Source organism: Mya arenaria, chromosome 10 (genome assembly GCF_026914265.1).
Source record: "Mya arenaria isolate MELC-2E11 chromosome 10, ASM2691426v1".
NCBI lineage: Eukaryota > Metazoa > Mollusca > Bivalvia > Myida > Myidae > Mya > Mya arenaria.
Genome location: NC_069131.1, coordinates 67,210,636 through 67,226,331, shown reverse-complemented (window position 1 = coordinate 67,226,331; position 15,696 = coordinate 67,210,636). Strand labels below are relative to the sequence as shown.

General features: G+C 35.1%; 1 protein-coding gene across 1 annotated transcript in view; it reads right to left on the bottom strand.

Moving 5' to 3' along the window:
- Positions 1-15,696, bottom strand: part of LOC128205067 (receptor-type tyrosine-protein phosphatase mu-like) — a gene marked incomplete in the record, with an annotated part of 180,600 nt that overhangs the window by 25,529 nt on the left and 139,375 nt on the right.

The following is a 15,696-nucleotide window of genomic DNA, read 5'->3' as shown; positions in this document are numbered from 1 at the left end:
TATGTTTTACTCCCTAAAAAAACTGGTTTTAAAATCTAAAAAACACATGAATCCTTTTGAAATGTTTTAATTTTTGGCCTTTCCGACCCACTTTTGAGCTGTAAAATTCTTTAAATAAACCGATAAACCTTCACACAGAAGACAGACGGTAGTTTTGTTAGTTATGCTTGACATAATAGGCACTGTTATTTTTATACCTGAGATCATCTTCAAACGCAAGATTTATTTCAAATAAACAGTCACACAGATATAGTTTTTCTTTTAGATAATTTTAGGTTTCTTCTTTATCTTATATCATACCAAATCCCAAAGTCAGATTCGATATTTTAGTTCGTAATTCAAACACACGTATGATGATTGCCATTTTGCCTTATTATTATTGGGTATTCTACTATGTGTACACTCCTTTTGCCTTTCCTTAGATAAACTCATTTTCAACCAATTGCATTCATATTCCGATTATCGCAATAACTCGGATCTTAATAAAACGCAGTTTATTGTGGCAAAATGTTTGCGACGTCGATAAAGCAACTGACTTCAATCACGATGCCGTTTTAAAAACAACTGATTTTAAACAAGTACGCTAAAATATATTGAACACTTTATTTTCCCTGGCCGTATTTGGATTATCATGAAAAGAAATTGCAAAATATGGGTTTGCATAATAACAACGTCTTTCCTTCACACATATTTTCATACACGATATCCTCTGTCTATCCTTTCAATGCAATGCTTGTTGTCCGATTTTGTCCGTCAAACTGACTAGCGTCCGTCATATACATTCGTTGTTATTTCATCGCCTTATAAAGTAATTATGGTGAAAAGGTGCTGTTGTGGCACTTGTATTTCGGATACAAGGTATCAAAACCGACTTAAACATGGTGTGGAATTCGTTCCGTTTCCGAAACCAGTGAGTAATTAAGAAAAATGGAAACGCTGGATCAGACTCTGTGGAAGACCTCAAAAACAGCGGAACTTGGAAATTTTGCATATCTACGTATGTACAAAAGTAAGTTTCCAAATTATATTTGTAATTCAATGGTTATAAGGGGGACAAATCAATTCTTTAAAATTTTATTTAATACAGAAGTTGCCCGACTTCAATCGGTGACCAACATTTGTGTTACTATTTTTAAACTAAAAACATCGTTCATTTTGTGTTTCGCTTGTGTAGTCAAATCGTCAACATATGACCTTTTAATATTAGATTCAACATGGCAACGAATGATTTCATTAAAGAAAGAGATATTTTTGTTGAGACCGTTTTATATAAAAAAAACAAGAAATATTTTTGCAACTTAATTTTGTCCGACGTTTTTTACACTATAAAATATGTGTAGTAAGTTGTTTGTCAATTAAGGGTAAAGCCATTTAGATTTAAAAAGGTGTCTGTTAGACCCGAACGAGATGATGCTAACCCGATTCGGGTTCTGTGCATAACAAATAAGAATATGTGGCACGAGAGCGTATGAAATATGTATTACTCTAGCGGAAGTTCTATCCTTATAGACAGAAAATGACAGCATCATTGTAGTTTGGTTTAAATTAACATTGTAGACATTATTAATGTCACCCTTTATTCTGACGAATGTCAACTCTAAGTAATTCGATATTTGAAATAAAAAAGAAATACATTATTTGCATTTTACAATTAAGGTTATCAATGTCAAGTGCCTAAGCGTTATATGCCTTGCTTTTACTTGTAAATGCGTGACCAATCGATTGCTTTGGTAAACTTTAAACCCGCACATTGAAGCATTTACAAAGACCTTACGTGTGCTATAACGAAGGACATGTGAACATTTTTCGTTTCATAGATCCACTGACCTTTAGCAGTCAGCTCATGCTTTACCCACACTTGAATTATTTATTATCATTTTTAGGACCAATTAACCTGAAACCATTTCTAGATACTTCAGTTATGTTCCATATTATCCAATAATATCTAATATCCGATAGTGCATATGGTTCGTGGCATGTGGTTTTGAATTTCCGACCAGCATTAAGTCGATTCCTTTGAGTTTACCAAAGATGTCAATGGAATCATGTATGTCACTCTGAAGCACGGGATGCAGCAAACAATCGGACCGTAACATGTACACATCAGGTGATTCGTGTTGGCCTGTAGCAAGGCTTAACTTGATTTAATTTAAAACTATAAAACTTTGTAACCAACCTGAGCTCGCAAATAAATGAATGTTTGATATCGCACAAGGCGTCGTTCCACCGATAACCGTTGCTATACCAGAGATGGACGCAGTCTTCTGAATGACCAGAATCGCTTGGCTCCCCAGTCATCCAGTCTGATTAATGATAAGGAGTACACTTATCTTTCAATATATTAACTTGATTTATTACATGACATTCAATGTCAATCACACATAAGATCCGCCAGGCTCGGTAGGTGGTCAATAAACTAGTGTTTACGTGAAAGTTTTCCGTTTGGTTTAGTTCAGTCCATTTTTAACGATATTGAAAATACGAATATAATAAATCATCATCATCATCATCATCATCATCATCATCATCATCATCATCATGATCATCACAAAAAAACAATTACAATAACTTGCTAATCATATAAGTACATTCACACATTTAAACGGCATATACAACATTTTGATTGAAACAGATGTCTATTACATGTAATCTGCTTAACGTTTGGCCATTCGGCTGATAATAGACACATATTTTAACAGAACTGCTGATGATGTTAACATTGGTGTTACTACCCGTCGTATTTAGGATGATCCTGGCCAAGAAGTAAAGATTCCTCGCTGTACGTCAGCCTTAGATTACAAAGACGTAAACACAGTGTAGGCATTTGACATCAGGTTTTAATCTAGCAATCTGATAATGTCATTCAATGACCTCACGTCCACATCTAGTCTGAGACAAAGAGTGCTTCATATATTTGCATTTTTATTTCCAAATGTTATTCCGTTAAATTGCGTTTTTTCAGTACAGAAAACATACATCATACCAGTAAATGACTCCTTAGTAAGTTCCTCGTTGTTGTCGACCCATTTGTAGATTCCTTCAACCTCTGCATCTGTAAGACCTATCCACCAGTGTGTCTGAGGATCTTAGGCGAGATCAATTTGTACATACAATGAACAATATTGACAAACAAGGGCAGGAAAATAAAATTTATTTACATGGATTCAAATGTTTGAATGACTCGGCACTAACCTTATAATAAGAATGTATTAATTTTGTAGAGATAACAAAATATTTACAAATAGATACAATAAAACAAAAACGCTAGATACATATTCAAAACACTGTATTACGCTAAAGGGAAAGGAAGATCTGTGTTAGAATTTAAACATATTAAAATATATATAATAAGTTTTCCAAAATAAATAAGTAAATGTCTAACACCGAGAATAATAGTTCTGGCTTTTCATGAAAAAAGTGACCAAGTTGTAGAAATCAAAATCTTGTGATGGACCGTTAAAGATTGGTGAGAAAATGAGACATCATGTGCCAGGAAATTATTTGTCATCCCGCCTGACTGCGTCCTCGAAGCTTCAGGCCAGCATGAATGTCCCGAACGAATTACTTTCTCTTTGGCAAATAAAGTAGAAATGTACGCGCTTAGCTATACATATTGATATCAGAAATAACAAATAAAAGATGCTAATGATGCATATGCACCCAAAACCAACAACTTGTATAGTCCTTAAATCTGTTTTTCAAACTACTTCCACACATTTAAAGAGAAAAATAAATATAGAGGAATACAGGCGAAGGCAAATAAAAGCCACGACCGTATTCCGACAATAACTTGTTGTGAGTAGGTTGTCTCGAACGCCCTGTTGCATCCAAACGAGCGATGGCATGTGTTTATTTAATCTAAACAGTGTTGGACGGTCGTCGAATTTTGATGTACTGATTACCAATTGATCGTTAATTGATACAACCTAATAGCGAAAGAAAACGTTTGCACGACCATCATGTACCACAGTTGTGCTGGTGATCATAAACAACCAACAACAAAATCAATTCACAAGCTGCCGGCAATATTTCGGCGACCTTTCCAGAATCAAGAGCTGTCTTCGTTACATATCAATGCTACTTGACTTGCCTCTGTAATAGGCATCATTTTATAAGTGTAAGTATATTGAAGTGTAGCCCGTAGAAAAACCAGTGGAATACCGATCAAATGCTGCAGTATCGTCATCTTCGATTACATAAGATAAGAGGATTGTAGTAGTATTTCAAAGATAGCAGTGCTCCGTATAAATACTGGCATAGACTTTTAGTTGTGAAATATCACAGTAGTACCTGTTATACAACTGCTGCCGACAGACCAACTAGCCACCCGTTTTAATACATATTCAAAGTTCTGACACTGTTAAACCAACTGTACAACTGTAAAAAAATCGACGTTGCATGTGGTTCACTATTATTGCAGGCAGAAGTCAGCTATCGGCATGACTTTTGTTTAACAGGGAAGAAACAACTGTAGTTTAAAACCACAGCTTACGTTTATGCCTATAACATAAAATATTCGCCAGCAAAAACTGCATCTTAAAGAAATTTGGCTTAAAACTGGTGTGACAAACCGCATTTATAGCGCTTCTTTATCATACCAAATTCAAGACATTTAGCGACCAAAATATACATTTGAAATGCCTTACACTCATGAGTTACCCTGTCCTTAACAAAAGCACTCTCGTCCGCATTGTCAATATGGACAAGATGGCTGGCATGCTGATTGCAATAATGCTGAAAATATAATATGAAACTGATTTTCATGGGATTAAATTGAATTTATAATTGAAATTAATTGTTGAAATGACTTGGAAATGATGAGTCTTAGAAAATATTGACAATTATTTTCTACCATGAATAGTATCGTTTTCCCTCATACATTGGATCAAATATTAGCAGTCTACATTTTGTTTCAATGGTTAATGCAATGTTTGTTATAAACGCAGTTCAGCTGCTCTTCATGCATATTTTCCATTATTGACGGGATACAGTACCTACTCCCTTGATATTAATTGTATCACACCTAAACGCAATACCTTTTCAGAGTAAGGAAATGTTACACCAAATGCCGTTTCAAAAACGATGATAGTCCACAGTGCGACAACATGGTGAAATAAGAGTTAACCTTTGTCGCTTACAAAGAACGAACTTAATGTTAAGTTACAGTATAAATGCTGAGTAGTGTTTATCTTTGTTTCGAATTGTACTGATATCAACTAAGCCCATTACAAACCTCAGCTTCTGTGAATGATTTCTCGTCGGGCAATCGGTTGCTGATGCTTTAATATAAGAAAGTAGTTTGTACTTTTAATATTTCACATGGTTTGACTTTAAAAAATAAACGTAATAAATAGAAGAAATTAAGTTTTCGTATTATACCTTTAGTTTTCAAATTCAATATCACTCAGTAACGAATAAATTGTACGATAAAAACAATATTCGCGGTGTTTCTCTTTTTAGATCACACACAATATGAGTATATAGATAACTTTACCTAAGTGAAACCTACTGGATGTGAATAGTCCCAAAATGCATAACATAACAACGCGCTTATTGGTAGAACCACACATATCGACTACATAGAACGACTATACTAAAATTCGAAATAGAAATAAGGTGATAATAGCGTGTCTTATCTTAACTATTAGTCTGCATTTATATAACGATAATAATTTGTACTGAACTCTAAATGTAACAATGGAGTACGCTTTAAACAGCATCGAGAGCTTATAACTGGATCTAACCCAACTTTGAAAATGAATTGTTGAATTATACGAGCTGAACCAATGTGAATATAACATAGTATGTCCGACCTAAACTCGTTATGTTTCTCTTTTTGTCTTCAATGTCATTCATCGTTGGTAGGCAGCCGCTGATTGCTTATTAAAACAACATACCACACCCATTGGTGGGTGGGTGTTTAGTCCGCTTCTAGAGGAATTCAAAAGAATGTAAAACATGATACAGGTGCCAGTGCATTCACAATATTGTGGCACACCTATGCTGTACCGCTCACCACTATACCTCCTGCGCGAAGTAGAGATGACCTTTGTAATGAACAACTCATACAGCGTGAAAATAGTCCACTGGTCGCCAAATCCATGCTACTGACTTCACGTTCTTGGTGTTGGATTGAATAAGTTGGTCTTTAGTTTCGTGGCACCTAATTATGTTGACAGGCATTTTTTTTATTAATAATGTGTAAACTTGTTTAAGACACCAATTATATTTTTATACCGACAGGTTAAATTAAGATCAATTTTATTTTATTTATAGCTAACAAAACAATGCATCATATTTTAGCATCATTGATGATGGAACTATGAATCTGCTAGCTTCAATGTGGTTGGTATACGTTATGAAGCACTTAAATAAAAAAGAGAAGATACTAAACGATATTACGATGAAACGTAATACAATTATAGAGCCAAGCTCAGTAGTCAAACAACGAAGGATAACCCTGTTAGAAGCATAAGACTACTTTGTTAGCATGGAAATAGTGACTAGCCAAACACAAGAATGAATTTAGCACATATCCATTTAAGTCCAGATTAACGAAACACATGATTGCTATAGCCATCAATATTGCGTCTGCGTCATTCAGTTGACACAAAGTTAATTATTAAGATAAAACTTTTATACTGAACAAATCGTAACGCGGGGAAATAATCAACTGATCGCCAAATCCATGCTTGCCATAATTTGCTATTGACGCCACCCTTTTGACTTGATGCACGCAAGAACACACTAATGGTATCTTTCTTTTTTAAAGTTGAATAACAGTTGTTGTTAAAAGACTTATGTACGCAAAAACACACTCATGGCATATCACTGTCCTCCCAGAAGTTGAAATACAATTGTAATTAAAATAAGTCATAAATGCAAGGACACGGTTTCCCAAAAGCTGAACTACAGCTGTATTCAAAAGACTTCATTAACGCAAGGATACACTCAGGACCAAAAAGTTAAAATACAGTTGAATCCAAAGATTTAGAGTACACAAGAAAACACACATGGCCCAGGAATGGAAAACAATGTATATTCAAAGACTTGAATCTATCCATGTCACTTGAATGGACCTCCGTCACTATTTATATGAAATTGCGTCACAAGAATAATCTTAAATAACGAATGTTGTATTCACTTAAAACTCTAATAATAATTAAGTTTTAACCAATTTCTCGTAGAAATTTGTTTGTTCTTTTACTAAAAATGACATTGCATCAAGACATGTAGCTTAATGTCTTGTATGTGCCAACCCAAGCAGTTTATTTACTGGACATTCGGAGAGCTTAATTTTCAAATTTATTTTAACACTGTATCCTTGAACAAGCCTACACAGTGATTTTAATAATGTATATTAAACTACATTATTAAGTCAATCAATATTCTTCTTCTTCTCTTATAATAATTCTTACCAAAACGTAACTTTAGTAATAAAATTGTGCATGGCAAATAACCATTAAGGGTAATTTAAAACGCTTGTATTTAAAAAAAGTACGGCGGATACAACATCTATTTGCAATTAGTAAAACTATGATGACATCTAAGTTACTTTACTATTAATTGTTTTTATTTTTGTTTGTCTGACCTAGTCTTGAAAAATCTTCACAATTAATTGCAAATAACTTTGACCTCTACGGTAGCCATGTACCTCTCTTTTGGACTAATGTACAAACCGACCTACAGTAAGTATATATTATGTCGTGGGAGGGGACTTTCATTTTATACTATATAAACATCAGATAACGAACAAAGATGTTCACAAACAACCTTTTGACTGTAAAGGATATCAAATAGACATGTGCCGATGTTTAAAATTTGAGTCCTACTTTGATTGAAAAGTTTTGCATAAAATATTTCTCATATATGGTCGTAAGAATTTCAATGTCATGGACAACAACTTCTAGGTTATTCTTATTTTTTTCATTCGAATTATACAAGAAATTTCCATGTGATTTTCATTGTAAATTTAAGGATTTTAAGTCCTAGTATTAAAACATTATATCAATGGTCTAAACAGATACATTTTCAAACTGTATATGAATAGCAAATGTTTTGGTTCGCGTCAGGGCGCGGAATATCTTTAATATGGGGGTAATGGAATTGTAATAAAATACAGAAATGATCTTAGGATGAGAACTAAACTTAACGCACAATGCTGTGTACATCTTTAGTGTTTGCAGCCGAGATTTTATCTACAAAATGATAGTATACAACTTCAATAATGTTTATTTAAAAAATATGTAATACGAATAAAACTATATCTCCATTAAGTAATGTGTTGACTTTATACTAAACAAATAATAAAAATCATTCGCTAAATGCTAACAACATATTGATACAAACGATATAAAAAGCTTGACAATTCATCAAAAACTTACTACCCTTCTACAAAGTTAAAGCTCTGTGAATATGGATACACTATGAACATAACAGTGACAACACATGAAAATATATTGCTTAGAACAGTTTTGGTGTACCTTACAACAGACACTTCGTATGTATCCCAAAATAAATATTTGGAGTAGGGGGATATTGGAATAGGTATACAACATCTTAGGAATAACTTTGAATACAACTCTCAAAGCTGTAAACATATTATTTGCAGTCGATCTACAATTTCGTCAGAATATTACTTACGCTGTACATTTAAAAGAAATATGTAGTATATATACAAGGAACGTTTTCTGTCGAACAAACGGACAACAATCATTTACTAAACGACATATGAAAACTCATGATAAAAGATGCTTATTATTTTATCAAATTCTTAATGCTTTTTACCAAAGCTGGAGCTCTACGGACATGGGTACGCATAAAGACACAATCGGAAATCATATTGGTTATGACAGATCTGGTGTACCATAAAATACTTTGAGAGTCTTCCTCCCTACAACATTCGGAATACAGGATATGAAAACACAAGTTAATGATTGAAACATTTACGTGAAAAACTACGGGAACAAGCTCAGTATCCAACAGTTTAAACATAAACCACATAAAAACAAAACATCACAAACAAGAAACATGAAACACCCAAAAGATTCAGTACAATACATATAAATAAAGACTTGATGTACGCTAGAACACACTAGTATTAAAAGTGTCTTTCTCGAAATTTGGAATACATATTGTATCCATAGAATGTGTTTTGCACTCATGCTACCTTAATGTGCTGTCCCGAAATTGAGTACATTCTCTACTGAAAAGACCTGATGTCCGCGAGAGCACACTTGTGGTATCTTATTGTCCTTTTACGAAGTTGAATACATGTGGTATCTTAAAGACTTGATGTCCGGTAAAGCGAAGTTATGGTATCTTATTGTCCTTTTACGAGGTTGAATACATGTTGTATTTAAAAAGACTTGATGTCCGCAAGAACACACTCATTGTATCCGTATGTGTTTCTCAAAAGTGTGAGTTCATGTTGTATTCAAAACACTCCATGTACGTTAGAACACTCTCATAGCAGAATTAAAACTGGGACTGAAAACAAAAAAAAATCGTTAATGAACAGGTGCTGACAATCATTTCTAGCATCGTAGTACAGAAATCAGTCTAAATGTTGCACAGAAGTTAAACGCGGCCGCACTTATCTTAACATTATTTTTAAAATAAAACGTGATTTAGTGACATTGGATGCATAAAAACCTACATGGTATTTTCTTGTAACATAACTAACGCTTATAATGAAGTCAAACCGCAAATGCATTTATTTTTACATTTTTAAAAATAAGATATGACTCAATGACACTAGTTGTTTACAGAACTAGTTAAAATATGCACGGACCGTTTGTATAACTGCAGAGAAACTTACTGAAACTGCAGGAATACTATTCGAAACTACAGGGGAACTTACTGAAACTGCAGGGATACTATTAGAAACTACAGGGAAACTTACTGAAACTACAGGAATACTATTCGAAACTGCAGGGAAACTTACTGAAACTGCAGGAATACTATTAGAAACTACAGGGAAACTTACTGAAACTACAGGGATACTATTAGAAACTACAGGGAAACTTACTGAAACTGCAGGGATACAATTCGAAACTACAGGGAAACTTACTGAAACTGCAGATATACTATTCGAAACTACAGGGAAACTTACTGAAACTGCAGAAATACTATTTGAAACTACCCGAGGAATCCTCGCCCTTCTAGAACAGGGAACGATTGGAACTGCATACCCCTGGTCATGTGACATAGGATTCGAACCTGGGTTATCGCTATCATTACATGATTCATGTGGCAAAGTATTCAAATCTGGGTTGTCATGATCATTTTGTGATTCATCAGACAACACATCCAGCCAACTAACTCATGGTTTACCAATATACTGCTTCAAGTGATCAACATGGCATACTTTAATGGCACCGTCCTGACTCAATTGAATTTTGTAAGTGAGATATGTCAAATTTTCTACTACCACAAACGGTCCTGTTCAGCCTAATCCCAGTTTCTGATTTGCAATGGGAGGATACTATCTCCACACTCAATCACCTGCTACAAATTCTCGAGGTTTTAAACCCCTATCATAGTATTTCTTCTGGCGCTTAGCCGAAATGCCTGGATTTTCATAAGCGATTTGGTAATTGTTATCAATTGCCGATTTTACCCATTCCTCATATTCAGATATACATTCTGTTTCAGGGGCACCAGGTGGCGGACCAACCACTACATCAATGGGCATATCTATATCTCGACCTAAAATGACCTTGTTCGGAGTGCAACCAGTACTGCTATGCTGTTTAGCACGATAGGCAGCCATAACATATGGAAGATGATCATCCCAGTCATCCTGATTTTCATTAACAAACATCTTCAACATTGTAATCTCCGTACTGTTACACCGTTCAATCATGGCATCAGACTTCGGATTGTAAGCACACGTTCGAGTCTTTTCACTGCCCAAGAGTTCACACAAGGAGGAAAATAGCCTAGATTCAAAGTTCCTGCCCTGATCAGTATGTATTTGAGAAGGAAAACCAAATAACAAGAACACCTGAGTAACCAAGATGTCTGCTACTGTTTATGCAGTCTGATTTGGCATTGTAAAAGCCATTTTCCATTTACTAAAACAGTCTCCACAAACCAAAATATACTCATTCCCATTTTCGCTTTGTTTTAAAGGACCTACTATGTCAAGTGCGAACATCTGCATTACTGGAGTGGGTTTTATTTGTGAAAGTTCATGTTTCCCTAATCCTGGGCCAGGGTTGCCACGAGAACAGAAATCACATTGTTAAATCCACAGAGCAACATCATCATTCATTCCTGGCCATAAAAGCGGTTCTGTCCCTTCCTAAGTGCCCTGCATATCTTTGTGAATGTAATTCAGTGAAAATAATGTTTATTATCTCCAGTGGAGCAACAAGAACACGTACAGAATTCCCGGAAGATTTAACATGTCTGTAATACAACACAGAGTTCTCGATAACCAACATTTCCCAGCAATGTCACAGCTTGACAACATTCGGCTCAGGAAAAGTCAACTCCGACCGATGCAAAATTTCGGAAATGACTTTGTCTGAACTTTGTAGCGTATGTATTTGTTCAGTTGACCAATTTGTTATCCAGTTAGGCATGCATTTATCTGTTAAATCCACATCTACGTCTGTGTCCCCTTTTCCCATATCTGATATTATATTTGTGAAATTCACCCCAATGTTTTCTAAACTATTCTTGTCAAATGTTTGGTTTCTTTTGCTACAATCGCTACACTTGCCAAATGTGCATGGCCTTTTTACTATCCTAGTTAGACTATCCGCATTTTGGTGTTTTGAACCTTCCCTGTATACGATTTCATATTCGTACGTTCCAAGAATATTGATCCATTTTGTTAGGAGACCTCCAGGATCCTTAAAACTCCCCAAATATGACAAGCTCTTGTGATCTGTCCTAACAATGAACTTCCTTCCCAACAATAGTGTTTATATATCTGCATAAAATTAATAACTGCTAATAACTCTCTTTTTGTGGTACAGTAATTTTGCTGGGCAGCATTTAGTGTTTTACTACGATAAGCCAAAAATCTCTCTTCCCCATTTTGCATCTGTGATAATACCCCAGAAATTGTATCCAAACTTGCATCTGTATCTAGTTTAAAGTCACCTCCTTTCTCATCAGGGTACTCAAGTATTGGTGCATTTATCAGACATTGTTTTAATTGCTCAAATGCCACTTGTTTAGCCTCACCCCATTTAAATTTACAATTTTTCTTGGTTAACCTAGTCAATGGAAGAGAAATTTCCGAAAAATCAGGAATCATCTTCCTATAGTACCCGCAAATCCCTATAAAAGACCTCACTTCCTGCTTATTTTGTGGACATGGCCAATCTTTAACAGCACTTATTTTCTGTGGATCACATGTAATTCCCTTTTTGGACACCAAATGGCCTAGAAAAACAAGTTCCGTTCTAAAAAGTTTACATTTACTAGGTTTTAACTTAAGATTTGCCAACTTAAATCTCTCCAAAACGAGTCTCAAGTTCTCTAAGGCCTCATCAAAAATTTTCCCCAAAACACAAACATCACCCAAGTACACCAAACATTTTTCATAGTGCAATCCTGCTAAAATATGTTCGACCATTCTTTCAAAACTCGCAGGAGCATTTTTGAGGCCCATTGGACAAACTTTGAACATAAATTGCCCTCTTCCTGGAATTCTAAAGGCTGTTTTTGGAGAATCAAACTTGTTTAACTTTTATTGCCAGTATCCACTTGCTAGATCTAAGCTATGGTAATAGTAACTATTTGACAGCTGATTCAGTTTGACCTAATTTACCATCTGGACCTAAGAAAGCATCCTCATATTGTGTAAGCAAATGCTTAACTTTTTGTAATTGGTCTGAGCTTAAATCTGGGGACATGCCTTCAAGAACTGGTTGCAAATGTTCTGGCAATGAAGTGTTTTCTAAATCATTGCAAGAATTATCAGACATAGTTTATCTCTGGACAGCCTCAACTGCACAAACTCTACCCAAAATAGTGTCACTCTTCAAACTTACCGTATTATCAGTCATGTTCATGACTGAAAGAATCACATGACTTTCCTCGTTTCTAATCAAAGACCTTGCAATGAACAAACCATCCTTAACATGACTATGTGTGGGTTCAAGTATGCCAACCTTTGCTTCACAGTTGCCATTAACATATGCAGGAATGTACATTTCTGATTTTGCAGGGATTTTAACTGATTCTGCAGCATGAATTATTGCACAAATTGAAGATTGATCTTTATGCAACTTAACCTTGCCTAATTTGGTTTTAAGCATTTTCGTAGCAATCTTAACACTAGCATTCTGAGCCTCAAGAAAATCCATACCTAAAATCCCACATGATTCAGCCAAATTTGATATTATAAACTCATGCTCAAAAGAAATATGCTGAATCTGAAATGTCATTCTACATTTTCCTATCAGTTCTATCTGATCTCCATTTGCTGCAACTAATGATGTCCTATCAGGAGGCTCTAATGGAGGTTTGTCTGTCAAAGCATCATATCTACATTTGTTCAAAATGGAAATGTTACTTCCTGTATAAACTAGCACACTTCCTTTCACACAATGATCAAATGAAGCTCTCACATAGCAACAGACTTTACTGAATCCATTCCCAAGTGAACCTTTCTATATCCTTCCTTAACATGAATAGATTCCTCTATGACCCCGACCCCTTCCTTAACAGGATCAACTTTTCTACTTGCTCCCTAGTAGTCTTCTCTGTCCTGGAATTTTCAGCACCTCCCATATCACCCCCTTTTCCACTTGGCACATAAGCAATATCAGGTTTTGATGTAACATAAGTTTTGGGTTCAGGTGTCATCAATGTTATGCTAGCTTTTGGAACAAATCTGTCTACCACTACCCCGATATTCTCTAATATCTCTTTTTCTGTTGGCCTTTTGTCAACAAGGACCATGTTTTCGGCCTCTAACTTGAACCTTGTTAGTTTTCCTAATTATGTCTTGATTTGGGACATCTTGATTCGACATGAGAGTATTCCCCACAATTTGAGCACATAATTTGTTTCTGACTATCTTGTCTGTAACTGTTATAACCACGGCCTCGACCTCTTTGAATTTGTCCATCACCACTATTATGTTGCCTACCATCAAAATAATCTCCCCTATTCTGTTGCCTACCTTTCAATTTCTCATTCAAACAATGTTTCTAACTTTTGATCTATAATATTGGTCATGGCCACTTGCATATCTACTAGTGTACAATATGGACCAAGAGATGAAGAACGAAGTGATGAAACTTGTTCTGACTGTACCTCAGTGGGTTTCCTTATTTTGTCCAGTGAACCACACAACGCACAATACTCAGAAGCTAAGCTTATTGCTTCCTCTTAAGATTTTGGATGGCTAAATTGTACTTGTTTCTGTAATTCAAAATGTTCCAATCCATTAATGTATTGATCCACTAAACAAGTTTCCAAAGATCTATGGTTCATGTATGGAAAGGCCCTTTGCCCCAATCTTCTAACTTCGAACCCAAAATCTGAAACGGATTCATTCTTATTTCGTTTCCTAGTCCTGAACTCACACCTATAGGCCAAACCCCTTTCATTTAGACAGAATCTCTGCTCCAGTCTAGCTTTGATATACTCATAATCTTTTAATCTATCGTCCCTGATGGTACTCAAAAGTTTCTGCGCTCCCCCCCCCCCCGAGTTAATGGCTAGCATGCAAGCTTTTTGATGATTTTCCCATTTATTCCACTTTGCAACCCTTTCAAAATGTACAATGTAATCTGGCCATTCTGTACCTTTCACATCAAATTATCAGGCTCAATTTTTTTAGACGGTCTGCTAGTACCCATCATATTATGAGAAGGATAATAAATGTTTCTGTCAATTTGTCTAGTGTTATTCTCTAAAGTCCTTGGAGGCAACTCATACTGTTTCTCAAAATACCTATTAGGCAAATTTCCACTCGACAAACTATCATCATAATGTCGACCATTTTCTAAAGAAACACTTTCGCTCTTGTTAGGCAAATTTCAAAAGTCTGCATCAAATCTCACCTCTTTCTTTTTTGTACTGCCCACTTCAATACTATCCTCAAAGTTTTCAGCCCTATCAGGAGTATACCTTGATGCCATAATCACTCAACTAGATCAGTATGCTTGATTGAATACCAGTACTAGTAAAACCAGTTACGTAAGTTACTTTAATATATATTAAAAGCATGATTTAAGTGGACTATTACAAAAACAATTTGGCCGCTATACAGTCAAAAGACGTCAGAATTTAATATGAGGCTTAATAAAGAGTTAATTCAGTATTTTGAATAAAATAAAATGATATGAAGACCACCATAGCAGTGTCATTAACTTAACTGATACAAATACAGTAAAACAAATATGTCTTTTTTGATGCTAATACTTTGATTGAAAACGGCTTGCTTGTACTTTTTTGGTTTTTAAAAGACAGGACCAATCTTGTATAAAATATATATAATTTGGTTGGAGGGAGGTACATATTATACTTTATACAGTTGTCCTCCGAAACGAAATTATATTTAAGCGTTATATCCTGTTGTAAAGATTGCGTTTGTGATAAAAGCTTCATTTTGCACTTGAATAGGACATGCCAATTTGAATATATGTTTAACATCCATTCATCTTCCCTAGTAGCGAGAAAATTACAAGGAAACGATAGACACTGTTAACTTTTGTTTTCGGT